General features: G+C 35.5%; 2 protein-coding genes across 2 annotated transcripts in view; both read left to right on the plus strand.

Moving 5' to 3' along the window:
* Positions 1–13,106, plus strand: part of LOC136978578 (limulus clotting factor C-like) — a 225,199-nt gene that overhangs the window by 208,353 nt on the left and 3,740 nt on the right. The gene's annotated exons all lie outside the window — the stretch shown is intronic.
* Positions 1–13,106, plus strand: part of LOC136978575 (coiled-coil domain-containing protein 50-like) — a 175,656-nt gene that overhangs the window by 137,654 nt on the left and 24,896 nt on the right. The window lies entirely within an intron of this gene.

A 13,106-nucleotide genomic window follows, 5' to 3' on the forward strand; every position in this document is an offset into this window, starting at 1 on the left:
TATTTATGTAAAATGGCATTTTCGGTAATGACCAACTGTCACCAACATCAAAACAAAGCAGCGCTCTCGTTTTATCAACATAGAAATCGCTATGAGACCTGTACTGACTGATATTAAACCCAGGTTTAATTTATTGTGCCAAAATAAGCAGTCTCACCCAACACATTAAATTTAATTTAAAATATGTTTAACTTAACTAATTTGGTTTACTAATGTCGAAACATGTACTGTACATAGCATATTTTGTTCAAAGATGTACCAAAGATAAGTTATTAATTTTTAATGATACTAAAAATAAATCTGCTATTAAAATTATGAGTGTTTCAATGCAATTAAACAAAAGAAATTAACTCCTTCTAAATTTAAATTAATCTCCACCTCCGAGATGTTTTTCTACACATACCCATTTTTCAGGGGGTCCTTTGAAACTTTTAAGTGCAAAAAGGGGGTCGTCGACCAAAAAGTTTGAGAAACACTGGACAATACCAACAGGTTATGTGTAGAAGATTTGGCTCATTAATTAAAGACAATACAAATATTTCAAAAGATTTAGAACTACATTACTAAGATGTCTTAAATTTCTGCTTCGAAGATGCCATTTCTGGAATCCTCCCGAAGCTGCTTGTGTTCGATTTTCTAACTGCTTAGAATGCCAAGATGGAGTTGACAGATGCATATCTTGTCCTCCAGGAAAATATGGAATATGGTGCAAAGGAAGTAAGTTCTCCGTCAATAATATGATTTATTTTAATGTACAAACCTAAGAGGAGCATTACTCGATATATTAATTAAAATATAAATGCATATTCTTTACGAGTTAAGGATGCAATTGTGAAAATGGAGGTACATGTAACAAACAAGATGGATCGTGTATTTGTCCGTCCGGATACCAAGGAGAAAGATGCGAAATTAGAAAAGGTAAATTGTTAAGTGTTATTATGACAATATACTTCATAATATATCAATTAGAGAATAAAAAATTATGGTTTATGAAGCCAATATAAAAAAAAATTTCAATTTAAATATCAATTCAGAAAGATTAACTCTATTTATGTATTAGTATTTATTAAAAAAAACATCAATATTGCATTAAATATTAATTTAATTGCCATATTTTCAGTAATAACAACGGGAGAATTAAATTGCCATACCAAAGCTAGTACTTTAATGAAGTATGGAAAAAATACTCAGATAAAGTAAGTGTAAATAGTTTATTTTATATAATAAAAGTAAGTGAATACGTGACAATTCGGACCGACCGAAATCGAAATTAACAGATCGGCGAAAATAAAGTAATAAAATCTCATTAGTCACAAAATTCCCACGGCAATCAGAAATGAATCACAAGGAACAAAATCCGAAAAATTAGGGAATTGGCAAATCGCCGTAACGTGACAAAAAGGATTAAAAAGAGGGAGACTCCGAGGCACGAGGTTCGTTCGTTCCGGTCCGGTCATCTAAGTGTGTGCCCAATTCAAGACTCCGTCCTCCTCATCTTCGTCGCTCAGCGACTCAGCACGGATCATCGCTATTAGAACATCCCGAGGTATGATAATCCGATATTGTAAACTCTCTCTCTGAACCCACCTCCCGTATTAGGTTAATCGAGGTTAATCGTGTGAGATACGTATTTGCTAGTTTCGTCTATTAATAAATCTTGTTTGTTATTTTAACCGCTGTCTTTTATTCGAATATCGCCGCTGCTTTATCGACGGACCCACTCACTTCTCTCCACTCGACCTGACAATTTTATCCCGACTTCCGGGACGATCCGAACCGGAATCAGCTATCTTGACAAGTGGGCAGGTCTCGCATTGACCTGAAGCCGACCAAGAAGGAGGTAGGACCGAGTCGTACCTCCCGGTTCCCACAAATACTTTGAGAGAATTTACACTTATTTTGCAATGAGGTCTTATTGTAATTAGCCAATAATACGAACAAAAAAGATTATGTTGTCAATTATGAGATATAATTAACAAAAATAATAAACTTGGTGGATGGAAGATATATATTTAGGCTACATTTATTTATTTATTTATCTGAATCTAATTTAACCAAAACATTGTCTGTAAACCTTATGCCATTGATTGTAACAAATCTTTGTCACAACTAATAATTTTTATTTGTTTATAAATCTTTTTATATCTTATTGGAATAGTATTATGATGTTAGAAAATTCACAAAAAGGCGTTAAAAAACACTTAAGGAACGTTTTTAATTATTCTGCTAGCGCTTTCGACGTATTTATTAGCGTCGTCTTCAGGCAGAATCGGAACAAACTATATTAAGAACAAACTTTTTAAATTTAAACAAAAAACGGCAATAGCCGCTTGGAACAAAATACATTTAAAAATAAAGCATTAGAATTAAACCACGCGTAACAAACTTTGCTCATGCGCCATACTGCACAGAGAACAAGAATAGCGTTAATCGTTTAGAATGCAGAGTATTAATTTAAATTCGCGTAATATCAACGCGCGTGCGTCCTGCAACGCAGAAATCGGGATCGGCAAATAGCCGTTTTTACAAAAAGTTTAGAAACAATAAACACCATCGTGTATGCGCTTTAGTGCGTATAGTAACAGATCTAATGCAGGTTTTTTAACTGCTTGTATAGAGTAATCCAAATTCTGGGCAACTCAAGGGTGGGAGAGTTGCACGGAGAAAGCAGTGTGGTGTAGAGCAGTGATTCTCAACCACTGTGACGCGGCACTTTAGTGTGCCGCCACTGCGAATAACCATACATAAGCGACGTCAGTCAAGTAGTTCATTCGGTTCTACCTTGTAACCGGTGTTATCGGTAACTGCCGGTAGTTACCAAGGCGTTTAGAAAATGTACCTAAGTAACCAACTGCGTTTGAAAAATCACTATTACGACGTCACCGGTTGTCCTGCGGTACTGACCGAAGTAACCGCGTGTGCCGCCAAATTTTTAAATTATTAAAAGTGTACCGTGACGAAAAAAGGTTGAGAATCACTGGTGTAGAGGGCCTCCCAAATATAGACCAAGTTCCTTTCCCCACAGCACCTGAGCATCACCACACTGTTCCAAAGTGGGGTGTGGTGGTGTTGAACAACCATCTTGGACAGTTCGGTGTCACTGTTGCCTCCTGCGATAGAACGTTGGTGTTCTGTTATGCGGCAGGATAGTATCCTGGTGGTCGCCCCTACATAGTGAGTGCGTGCCCCAGACAGCGGGTTTTCGAAAGGAATAGAATATACGCCCGACCTTTCTAGGATCAAAACTATATCCCTATCGTTACACAAAAGTCTCCGCAGACTAGGGCGCGGGGTAGTGGTTAAAAGTAAGTCATGCCGAGTCTCGGCAACAGAAAGGTCTGTTGCCGAGAACGCTCACTTATCAAGTAAATAAATAGGTAAGAAAAGACACAATTTAATTTAAAACATAAAGAAAAAGTACTTACATTTTAAACAGAAAAAAAAATGAAACTCAAAGTTGTCACCGTGAATAAATAATATTGGTTAATAATAATAATAATCATAATGTTAATAGTAAAGAAAAGAAGCTACCGTATGACAGTTGCGTTTGAGTATTACGTTCATGTGTTGCGTTCGTTTACAAGTGTAACACATTAAGTCAAGACATCGCGAGCAATCGACCAAAATTGGCTTCGCGATCGACTTGTTCGCCACCCCTGCTCTATACCACACTGCTTTCTCCGTGCAACTCTCCTACCCTTGAGTTGACCAGAATTTGGATTACAGTGGAACCTCGCTTAACGAGCACCTCGCACAACGAATATTTTGCATAACGATGAACACAAATTGTAAAAATTTGCCTCGCTTAACGAGCGATATTTCGCATAAAGAGTGATGAAGAGAGGGGAAGTCCCGAATTGTGCGCACGCGACATGCTCCATCAGTCTGTGTTTAGCACTCGTTCCGCTAGCATCATAGTGTCGCTCGTGATCACACATTTTTCCAAACTTGTGTTCACACATATTACTTATAAATATCAACAACCATAGCCCATTATATAATAAACACGCCAAACGATATGCCAAATTCTTGGGTCATTAAATTTAATGATCGATTCCAAATTAAATTTTAGAAATGTCTGAACTAAAAATTAACTATTTATAATTATTACATTTAATAAGCGATGGAAACATAACTGCCTACCTCTAGTCAAATTAATTAATTTCTAATATTTAATTATAGCCTTTACATAACCAAAGAATTTGGCAATATCGTTTGGGGTGGCATATCAAACATATTAGCTGTGATTTTTTTTTGTTTCTGCAAATCGAATTCTCATGCCAGGATGGTTCATTCCGCGCTAGAAGAAAAGATGCTGATAATTCACGCTCGTTAACAGTGTATATTGTACATTTTTTTTTTTTTTTTTTAATAAACGTTATACATAAAATATTTGAGCATTTTTTTCGGCGTGGACGCATTATCGTGTTTTACATTAATTTCTATGGGAAAAATTGTTTCCTTAACGAGTATTTCGCATTACGAGTAAGACTCTGGAACGAATTATGCTCGTTAAGCGAGGTTCCACTGTATTTCTGTTCTAAAGTATTTTAAATTTATAATCTTAAAATATTAAACTATACCTGTTATGTTAATACAATTACAAGTTCTAGCTGAGATTTCTGCTTTTAAATTTATATAGTTCAAATAATATATTTCACTTTTTAATTTTTTATTTATGTTTTCTTAAACGGAATTAATTTTCAGCGTTACTTGTCCCCACGGATGTAAAGAAGCCAATGGTGATGTATGGGGCACGTCTATTTATACCGAAGAGTCTTCCGTCTGTAGAGCAGCTATTCATGCCAAAGTTTTGAATAACAATGGGGGTAAAGCGACCGTGGTTCTTATAGGAATTTATTCTGAATTTATTGGATCCAATACAGAAATTTCTTCTAAGAGGTAAAATTAAATATATTTTGTTATAGAATCTAATTAAAATTAAAGTATGTAAATGTAATCTAACCATTAGATTAGCTGAAAGTTATTATTTCCGGTTATTAAGGACATGGGTTCAAATCTTGCTTTAGACATTGATGTCTGTGTGTTAATCCCCATTAAAATTTGACCCATTACTGTTTGAAGATACTCTGAAGAAGTGGTTTAGAGCATCCTCAAAAATTTTTCATCTTTTATACACGCTCATTAAAATATTTTGGAAACTGAAGATCATCTAACAATTTCAGAAAATTGTAACAAACAGTTTAAAAAAAATGTAAATTAATGAAAAAGGTTGATGCTATATATGGCAATAAACTTAAAGATTTATTTGAATACAAGTCAGTTTACATTAAAAATTAATAGAGAAAGTTTTTCAAACATTTAGGTTATGTTTTTTTTTTTTAACTCGTGGGCACTAAGAGGGCCTCTTTCTTGCAAGCCCATTATGGGTTCGGCCAGGCCCATAATGGGGCAACCGGGTGGTGAGGGACGGGACCCGACATATCCGGACGGACCACCCCTCGAAAAATTTCCTGGGAATTATTCGACCCGTCGGGATTCGAACTCGGGTCCCCAGAGCGGTAGGCTGCCACCTTGACCGCTCGGCCATCTAGCCTTTAGGTTAGGTACTGTACATGCTTGGGAATGACATGAAACTCCCTTGCTTCGAATGATCTTGTCATATATTTAACCAAATTTTGAAAGAGAATTTATGTTGTATTGCTATTTCAAGGCATTATCTGTCCCTCAATTATATTAATATTTACCAAAATTGGATTTGAGATTTTATTTTTATTTATATCTAGAATGGAAAAAACAATGGCAGAAATTGCTTGTAAATGTTGGATAAAATTTCCAATTTCTTTGTCAATTTATTCTTTGAGTCAAGAGACTCATAACTAAACACATCTATGGGTGTGTTTGTTTCTTTATTTACTTATTTTGAAATACTAAGACTCCTGGGGAAAAATTATAATTGAAAATAATATATTTTCTGTTTTTTATTTACAGCATTTCTAGAAAAGTGAAAAGTTTTCGCTTTGAAAGTTTCAAAGAAGAAGAAGCAGAAAGAAAAAGAGAAAGTAATAAGTTTTATTTTAAATAGTTATAATATGGATTTATAAACAATTATAATTTACAACTGTAAAATTCTGAATAATCTAAAAAAAATAACTTATTTTATGTCTTGATCACAACTTTTTTTATTCTAAAACAAGAAATATTATAAATTATTGTTAATTTGTTAGACAGACTACATATAATTTGCCATGCTACTACTATGTGAATAACCTTAATACAAGAAGTCACAAATGACCGTTCTAAAGAATGGATTGTGAGCATTTGTGACTTGAGAACTAGACATAAACAGTACCTCATTTGTTAATTAGTGTAAGGTTCCAGCACTTTGATACTAGTCATAGAAGCTAGATGTAATCATATTCATTATGAGACCACAGTGGAGTCATTTGTTGTGGGTCAGGCTTTACTATAATGAGCAAAAGATAGGAATAACTTCTTTCCAGTTCAGGTTCGGGAATCAGGTTCAAATCTTTATACTAATAAGCTAATATCTTGATGTGGCTGGTCCAGACAATTGTTACATTGTTTACAACTGGTATAATATTATTAAGAAAATCGTGTATGAATTTTATGAGTACAGTGGTGCCTCGTATAACGTACGCCTCGAATAACGGACGCTGCGAACAACGGACTTTCTGTTTGGCCGTTACGTGATTCGAGCAACAGACTGGCTGCGAACAACGGACTTTCCGGCATAATTGGTGACTGCTCCATTGGTGACTGTTCTTTAATAGCGGTCGCTCTGCATCTCCACTACTATGGGAGTGCGCTGCTGTTTGTAGACATTTAGGAACGACGGTGAAAGAAAGATGGCGGCGCTCGCACTATCGATAGTATCGTGATGGAGGAATCTATAATTCTAAACTATGAGCTTCAAAAGGCAAAAGAAGGGTCCCAATTTAACCATCAAAATAGATTATTTGTTGAAAGAGCATTCAAAATAGCCTTAAAAAAAAATTGGTAAAGACACTTACATCACCGCGTGCGCTAACTCACGCTTTCACAATTTCTAAATTCTCATTCATAAAACCATATAATGGACCCGGAAATGAAACTATCTGAGCCATGGAGGACGCCATGTTGCTTTCCACCGTAAACTACTGCTACAAGCGGCCGTTTTTTGCCGTTCGACGGCGCGCACTCCCACCGGAATTTAGGAACGCGTTCCGCAAGAATTTTTAAACGGATGTCGCTCGCAGAGTTACGCGGAGGAATAAAAGAACGCACCCCATTTTCATTTTTTTTAATGATACAGTACGGTTATTTTATGCTGCGGAACGAATTAGATGTTTTAACGTGTATTTCTATGGGAAAATGCGTTTCGTATAACGGACGTTTCACGTAACGGAAGTGCACCTGGAACGGATTAAGTACGTTACATGAGGCACCACTGTATTGACAAATTGTTATTTTAAGAATGACAATTATTTATTGTGATGACGCTCACAATGCACTTAAGTTTAGTAGTGTATTTCCCCTGTACATTATACTTTCCCGTTAACAATGAAGTCATGTCAGTCATGTATCTAACTTCATCCAGAGAAAAATTTTTAATTGAAATAACATGACTTCTGGCTCAAAGTGGAAGTTTGTATATAGTTAATTAGGGCCTCCTGTCACTAAGCTTTCCATATCTGGTCTCAACTTTTACCTATCTGACACCGTTCTCAAGATTAAGGAAGGACAGACAGATGGCAACAATGGGAATTTATAGGTCTACAATTTTTCAAATTGCAGCCCAATAAAAAATTGAATAATAATATTTATGCTGTTTCCTTAATATAGTTATTTCCTATTTTTCTATATTTAATATAATTTTTAAATTAAAAAAAATTTGACTTTAAATCTTAAAATTCTTAATTAATAAAAATATATGGTAACTTCTTGATCAAAAGCATATCAGTAGAAGTATCATTATTTATTATGCAGTAAAATCCATTTATACTTACTCTAATTAATTTTATAAGACTACAATTAGTGGAAATTTAATGTTCCTTTATGGTTTTATTGACTGAAATGTTAAATCTTCAAGTTAGTTAATAGTAATTCATGCAGTGTGTAAAGATGATGATGCTAGCTAATTCTTGCAATAAGTTAAACAATTGTGTTATATGCTAATACTAACTGTAACCAAAGTTATATGACTTAAGTTAATTATAAAATAAGTGTGTTTGAAAATATGTATTAAGCAGATTTTACCATATATATATATATATTAATTAAAATGATTTTTTTTAATTTAATATAGAATGCCCAGCTAATTGGATTCCAAATGACAGTGGTTGCAATTTATTTTCAACATCAGCTGGTGCTTGGAAAATAGTTGATAACTGTATAGAGTAAATGAATGTTTATACATATTCATGGATATTATTATTCTATTACTTGTATTAAAATTATAAAATGAAAATTTTATTTTATGATTATATGTATATTTGATTGATAAATAGAGTAATTCATTCTATAATAATCCATTAAATGTAACATCTAGAATTAAACTGATGTTATTCTTCAACATATCAAGTATATTGTAATAAAAAATTTATAAAAAGTGATGAATCCAATTTATAAAGTTAAAAACTTTTGTAAAACCACCATATTGGCCTGCAGTTCCGCATCCACTGGGAGATCCCCAACTTACGATACCTTCTAATACCCATTTCCTTTCTCGACCAGAATCGTCTGCAAATACCATAGGGCCTCCACTATCGCCACTACAGGAATCTGAATTAATTTTGGATGCAGATTTTATGAATTGATTATAATTATATCCCATGGGATAGAACTGGTCTGCAAAGGGCTCTATCAGCATAGAAGCAGACATAATATATATCAGTTTGAGCCCCTTGGTTCCATAAACTTATACTTACTGCCCCCAATCATACCCCATGCCCCTAACCCATTTTTCCTTGTGTGAGAAAAGCTTGGAAACACTCTTAGAAAACTTTTTCATAAACCTTACACTGTGTGTTTTTACCGTACATTGTTCTTTACACCTGAAAACCATTAAAAGCACCCTCCTGCCACAACCTAGCTTCACAAGCATCTAGTTCCTGAGTGAACACTAGTTCTAAATCATATGAATCCACAGGGCCGGATTTACCAATCTAGGGGCCCTGGGCACAAATTCGGTGGGGCCCCCCTTTAAGAGTAGGTAAATTTGATGATTTAGAAAATTTACACAAAGTACTGTACTTTCAACTAGATTTCAACTAGGAAGTTGTAAATTTCATTTAAAAATAAGGTTATTGTAAACATACATGTATATTTTATTGTGTAAAACGAATTATTTTAATTTAATTGAAAAATACCTATGTAAAATTTTTTCCCGAAATTTTCCGATGTTTCATTTTTTTTCCCCCCGAGTTTGGTTTTCTTTGCCTGTAGCCCTCATGATAGGCCACACTAGCCTGTCGCAGTAATAGGAAAAAATTATGTTTAAACATAGTTTTGTGGGGGCCCTGGGCACAGGCCCCAAATGTCCTTATGTAAATCCGGCCCTGTGAATCCAGTTCCTGCCATTGGCGCTGTTCACTGTAACAAACAATGCCAATGGCAAAAACTGGATTTGTGTCAGTTTTGGGTCATTGTTACAAATTATGAATTCTTTACATGTAATTTCTATTAGTTAAAATTGAAAATAAGTTAAATTTTTAGATTACTCTTTCTTTAATATAATAATAATTCTTCGAATTATGTCTATGTCTTAAATTAATTTTTGACATTGAAATGATATACAGTAGTTAACCGAAAATCGGAATCAATTGGGGATTGGGGTTGTTCAGATTAGCGATTTGGGGTGTACTATAGATTACTTACTCCCTATGGAATTTCAGAACTCTGATTATATATTCAAACTCAGGGGACCGAGACGAGTTCAACGATACCCTATTTTTGAACCGGAGACGAAAAATAAAAAAGTTATCATACTTTTTCACTTACCATACTTTTTTAATGCACTCATGAAGACGGCACCATAGTTGCTAGTACTGCCATCTTGCGGTAAAGTCTGCAAACCATGACGTCGGACTACGGTCATGTCCCGGAGGGTTAAACACGCGATACGAGAGCGGAGAGAGCGACGCGACTTCCGATCATCGCGCGATCGCCATTTCGGTTATGGCAGCGAACATGGCGGCCCGACAGACCTCTCGTATGGGCGCCACCACACACCGCCATGTGCTAAACTAGTGATCGATTCACGGTAGTTCTTGAACGAAGTAAAAAAAGGGGAGAAACGTCTACTAAAGGCAATTTTAACGGCAAGCGACGGGACCCCCGATCGCGATAGCGAGGCCGACTTAGCGGAGAGCGACGCGACTCCCTATCATCGCGCGATCGCCGAAAAAAGTATGATAACTTTTTTATTTTTCGTCTCCGGTTCAAAAGTAGAGTATCGTTGAACTCGTCTCGGTCCCCTGAGTTCAAATATATAATCAAAGTCCTGAAATTCCATAGGGAGTAATCTATAGTACACCCGGGATTTGTTCCGATTACGGATTATGTAGGAAAAAATATATTAACCTGTCCGATATTCAAATTTTTCTCCGTTGCGTGTCGCTTCGTGTTGAATTTTCGTCGATTTTAAGCCTAACGAAAATTTTTATAATAATAATCGAGGCTATCGTATCGTTAAAAATTATTTCTGCATTTTGTAAAAACAAAATAAATATATTGAAGAATATAAAAACATAAAAATTATACTTTAGAAGTAAATTTAGTATCAAAAACTTTCGATTCAGCACGACACAGTCCGACTGAAAATCGTGCCGATTACCGGCGATTCCGATTACCGGGGTTCCGATTTACGAGTCTCTACTGTAGTTTTAATGTAAAGCCATTGTTAAACAATAAACATTAACAGAAATGAAGTACTAATGCATGAATTCTTACAATAAATATATTTAAAATGTGGAAAAAGTACCTTTCTTTCTTGTATAAGATCATTATCTAGTTCAGCGGTTCTTAACCTTTTTAGTGGTCAGCACCCCGTTGAATCTGAAAATAAGCTCTTGCACCCCCTTAAAAAATGTGTGTATATTTTTTATTTATGAAAAAGCATTTATTGCATAAACAAATGCCATGTTTATTTACAATATATATTAGTATATAACATAAAAAGCACTATTAAGTTTTAATGGCTAGGTTGTTGTTGTTTATTCATAATAATTCTATTAAAACGAGGCTCTTTTTTGAAAGAGCCACACGTAAGTCATCAGATGCATTTAAGCGATTTCTGGCTTTTGTTTTAATGTGCAAAAGTGCTGAAAATCTCATTTCACAATGGTAGGTGGTGGCAAATAGTAAAAGTGTCTCTAGTGCTACTAGTGCAGTGGCATAGCTAGGAAGGTGTGGTAGGTGCGGTCCGCACCGGGCCCCTGGCCCATGGGGACCCCAAAATCACAAGAAAAAAGACCCGAAAAATTTTGTACGGCAATCAGAACAAAGCAAAATTTGGCATTTGGATGCTCGAACTGGGGCCCCTATTACACAGGAAAACGAGCAACTCAACTCTAATCTTGTTATACACAATATAAACCACTACACAATAATTTTGAAGTCCGTTTACGTAAACAAAACAAAAAAATACCTAACGCATCATTCATTAAACGAAAGAAATTGGAAATGTTTTTAACAGAATAAATAAATTCAAAAGCCGAAATTTATAAAAAAAAATTACTTGTTTTCATTTGGACGTTCTCGATTACCATTACGGAAAAAGGACACCCCTGCCGAAAAATTTTTTTTCGGGGGCCCACAAATCTGGTTTCACACCGTGCCCGGAGAACCCTAACTATGCCACTCTCTCATATCTTTGGTAAAATTATTGCTGGCCTGCTACTTCAAACAGTTGAGAAGCTTTGGTATAGATCAGGGGTTCTCAAGACGGCCGGATGGCCGAGCGGTAAAGGTGGCAGCCTACCGCTCTGGGAGACCCGGGATCGAATCCGAACGGGTCGAATAATCCCCAGGAATTTTTCGGGGGGTGGTCCGTTCGGATATGTCGGGCCCCGTCCCTCACCACCCGGTCGCCCCATTGTGGGCCTGGCCGAACCCATAATGGGCCTACTAAAAAGAGGCCCTCTTAGTGCCCACAGGGCGGAAAGAGTTAAAAAAAAAAAAAAAAAAAAAAAAAAAAAAAAAAAAAAAAAAGGGGTTCTCAAAGTGGGCGATACCGCCTCCCTGTGGGCGGTGAGTAAATCTAGGGGGGCGCTGTTGGCAGGGTACTGAACGGTAACCAAAGGCAAAAGTTGGGGTCACTGATGGGTTAGGGGGCGTTGGGTATAACTTTATGGAACAAAGGGGGCGGTGGATCGGAAAAGTTTGAGAACCAATGGTATAGATCCTATAATTTGAATTTAATATGACACTATTTCAGCTTGAAAAGCGCCTTCTAGTGGCGGTTTTCCGAACTAACTTTGCCAGCTTAAATCATTTGCCCTGTGCGACGCTATCAATAAGAGTTATCGTCTGTGTCCAAAGAGGCACCAAATTTTATGTAAAAAACCTGGTTAAAGATCGAAAGGATGGGGAGATAAAGGGGTTCGTGTGTCGTATCTCGAGTGGAGTCAGACTTAATATTGAGGGGAAAGTTAAGCAACCCGTCGCGTAAGCTTTTTTCACTGGCACCAGAGTTACAAAATGCGCTTTGAGTCCAATCCTTTTTTAGTGTTTTCTTTAAAAATTCAGAATAAAAACTAATAAAATAAAATGGAAATTTAATTATTTATCTGTTTAAAAATTTAAATATTTATTGAAAGTAAAAATAATAAATAAAGTAATGCGTTTTACGCTCTTATATAGAACAATAGGCTAAAAGATACAGGAATTAAAGAATACGCTATATTTTAATTAAATATATTGTTTAATTCTTATATCTATTCTAATTCAATGTATTAAAAAAAGTAAAAAAATTAAAAAATCCAGCAACGAGTTGCTTAACTTTCCCGGCAAATTTGATGCCACCATTTGTTACAATATTTTTAAATTAAAAAAGAACTTTTTATATTTTTAATTAATATAAAAATGGCAAAAACTTAACTTTGAGGGCAGGAATGGGTTTCATAAAAAAAAAAATACTGTTC

The sequence above is a fragment of the Centruroides vittatus genome, unplaced genomic scaffold (genome assembly GCF_030686945.1).
Source record: "Centruroides vittatus isolate TY-2023 unplaced genomic scaffold, ASM3068694v2 contig_546, whole genome shotgun sequence".
In the NCBI taxonomy this organism is placed as follows: Eukaryota; Metazoa; Arthropoda; class Arachnida; order Scorpiones; family Buthidae; genus Centruroides; species Centruroides vittatus.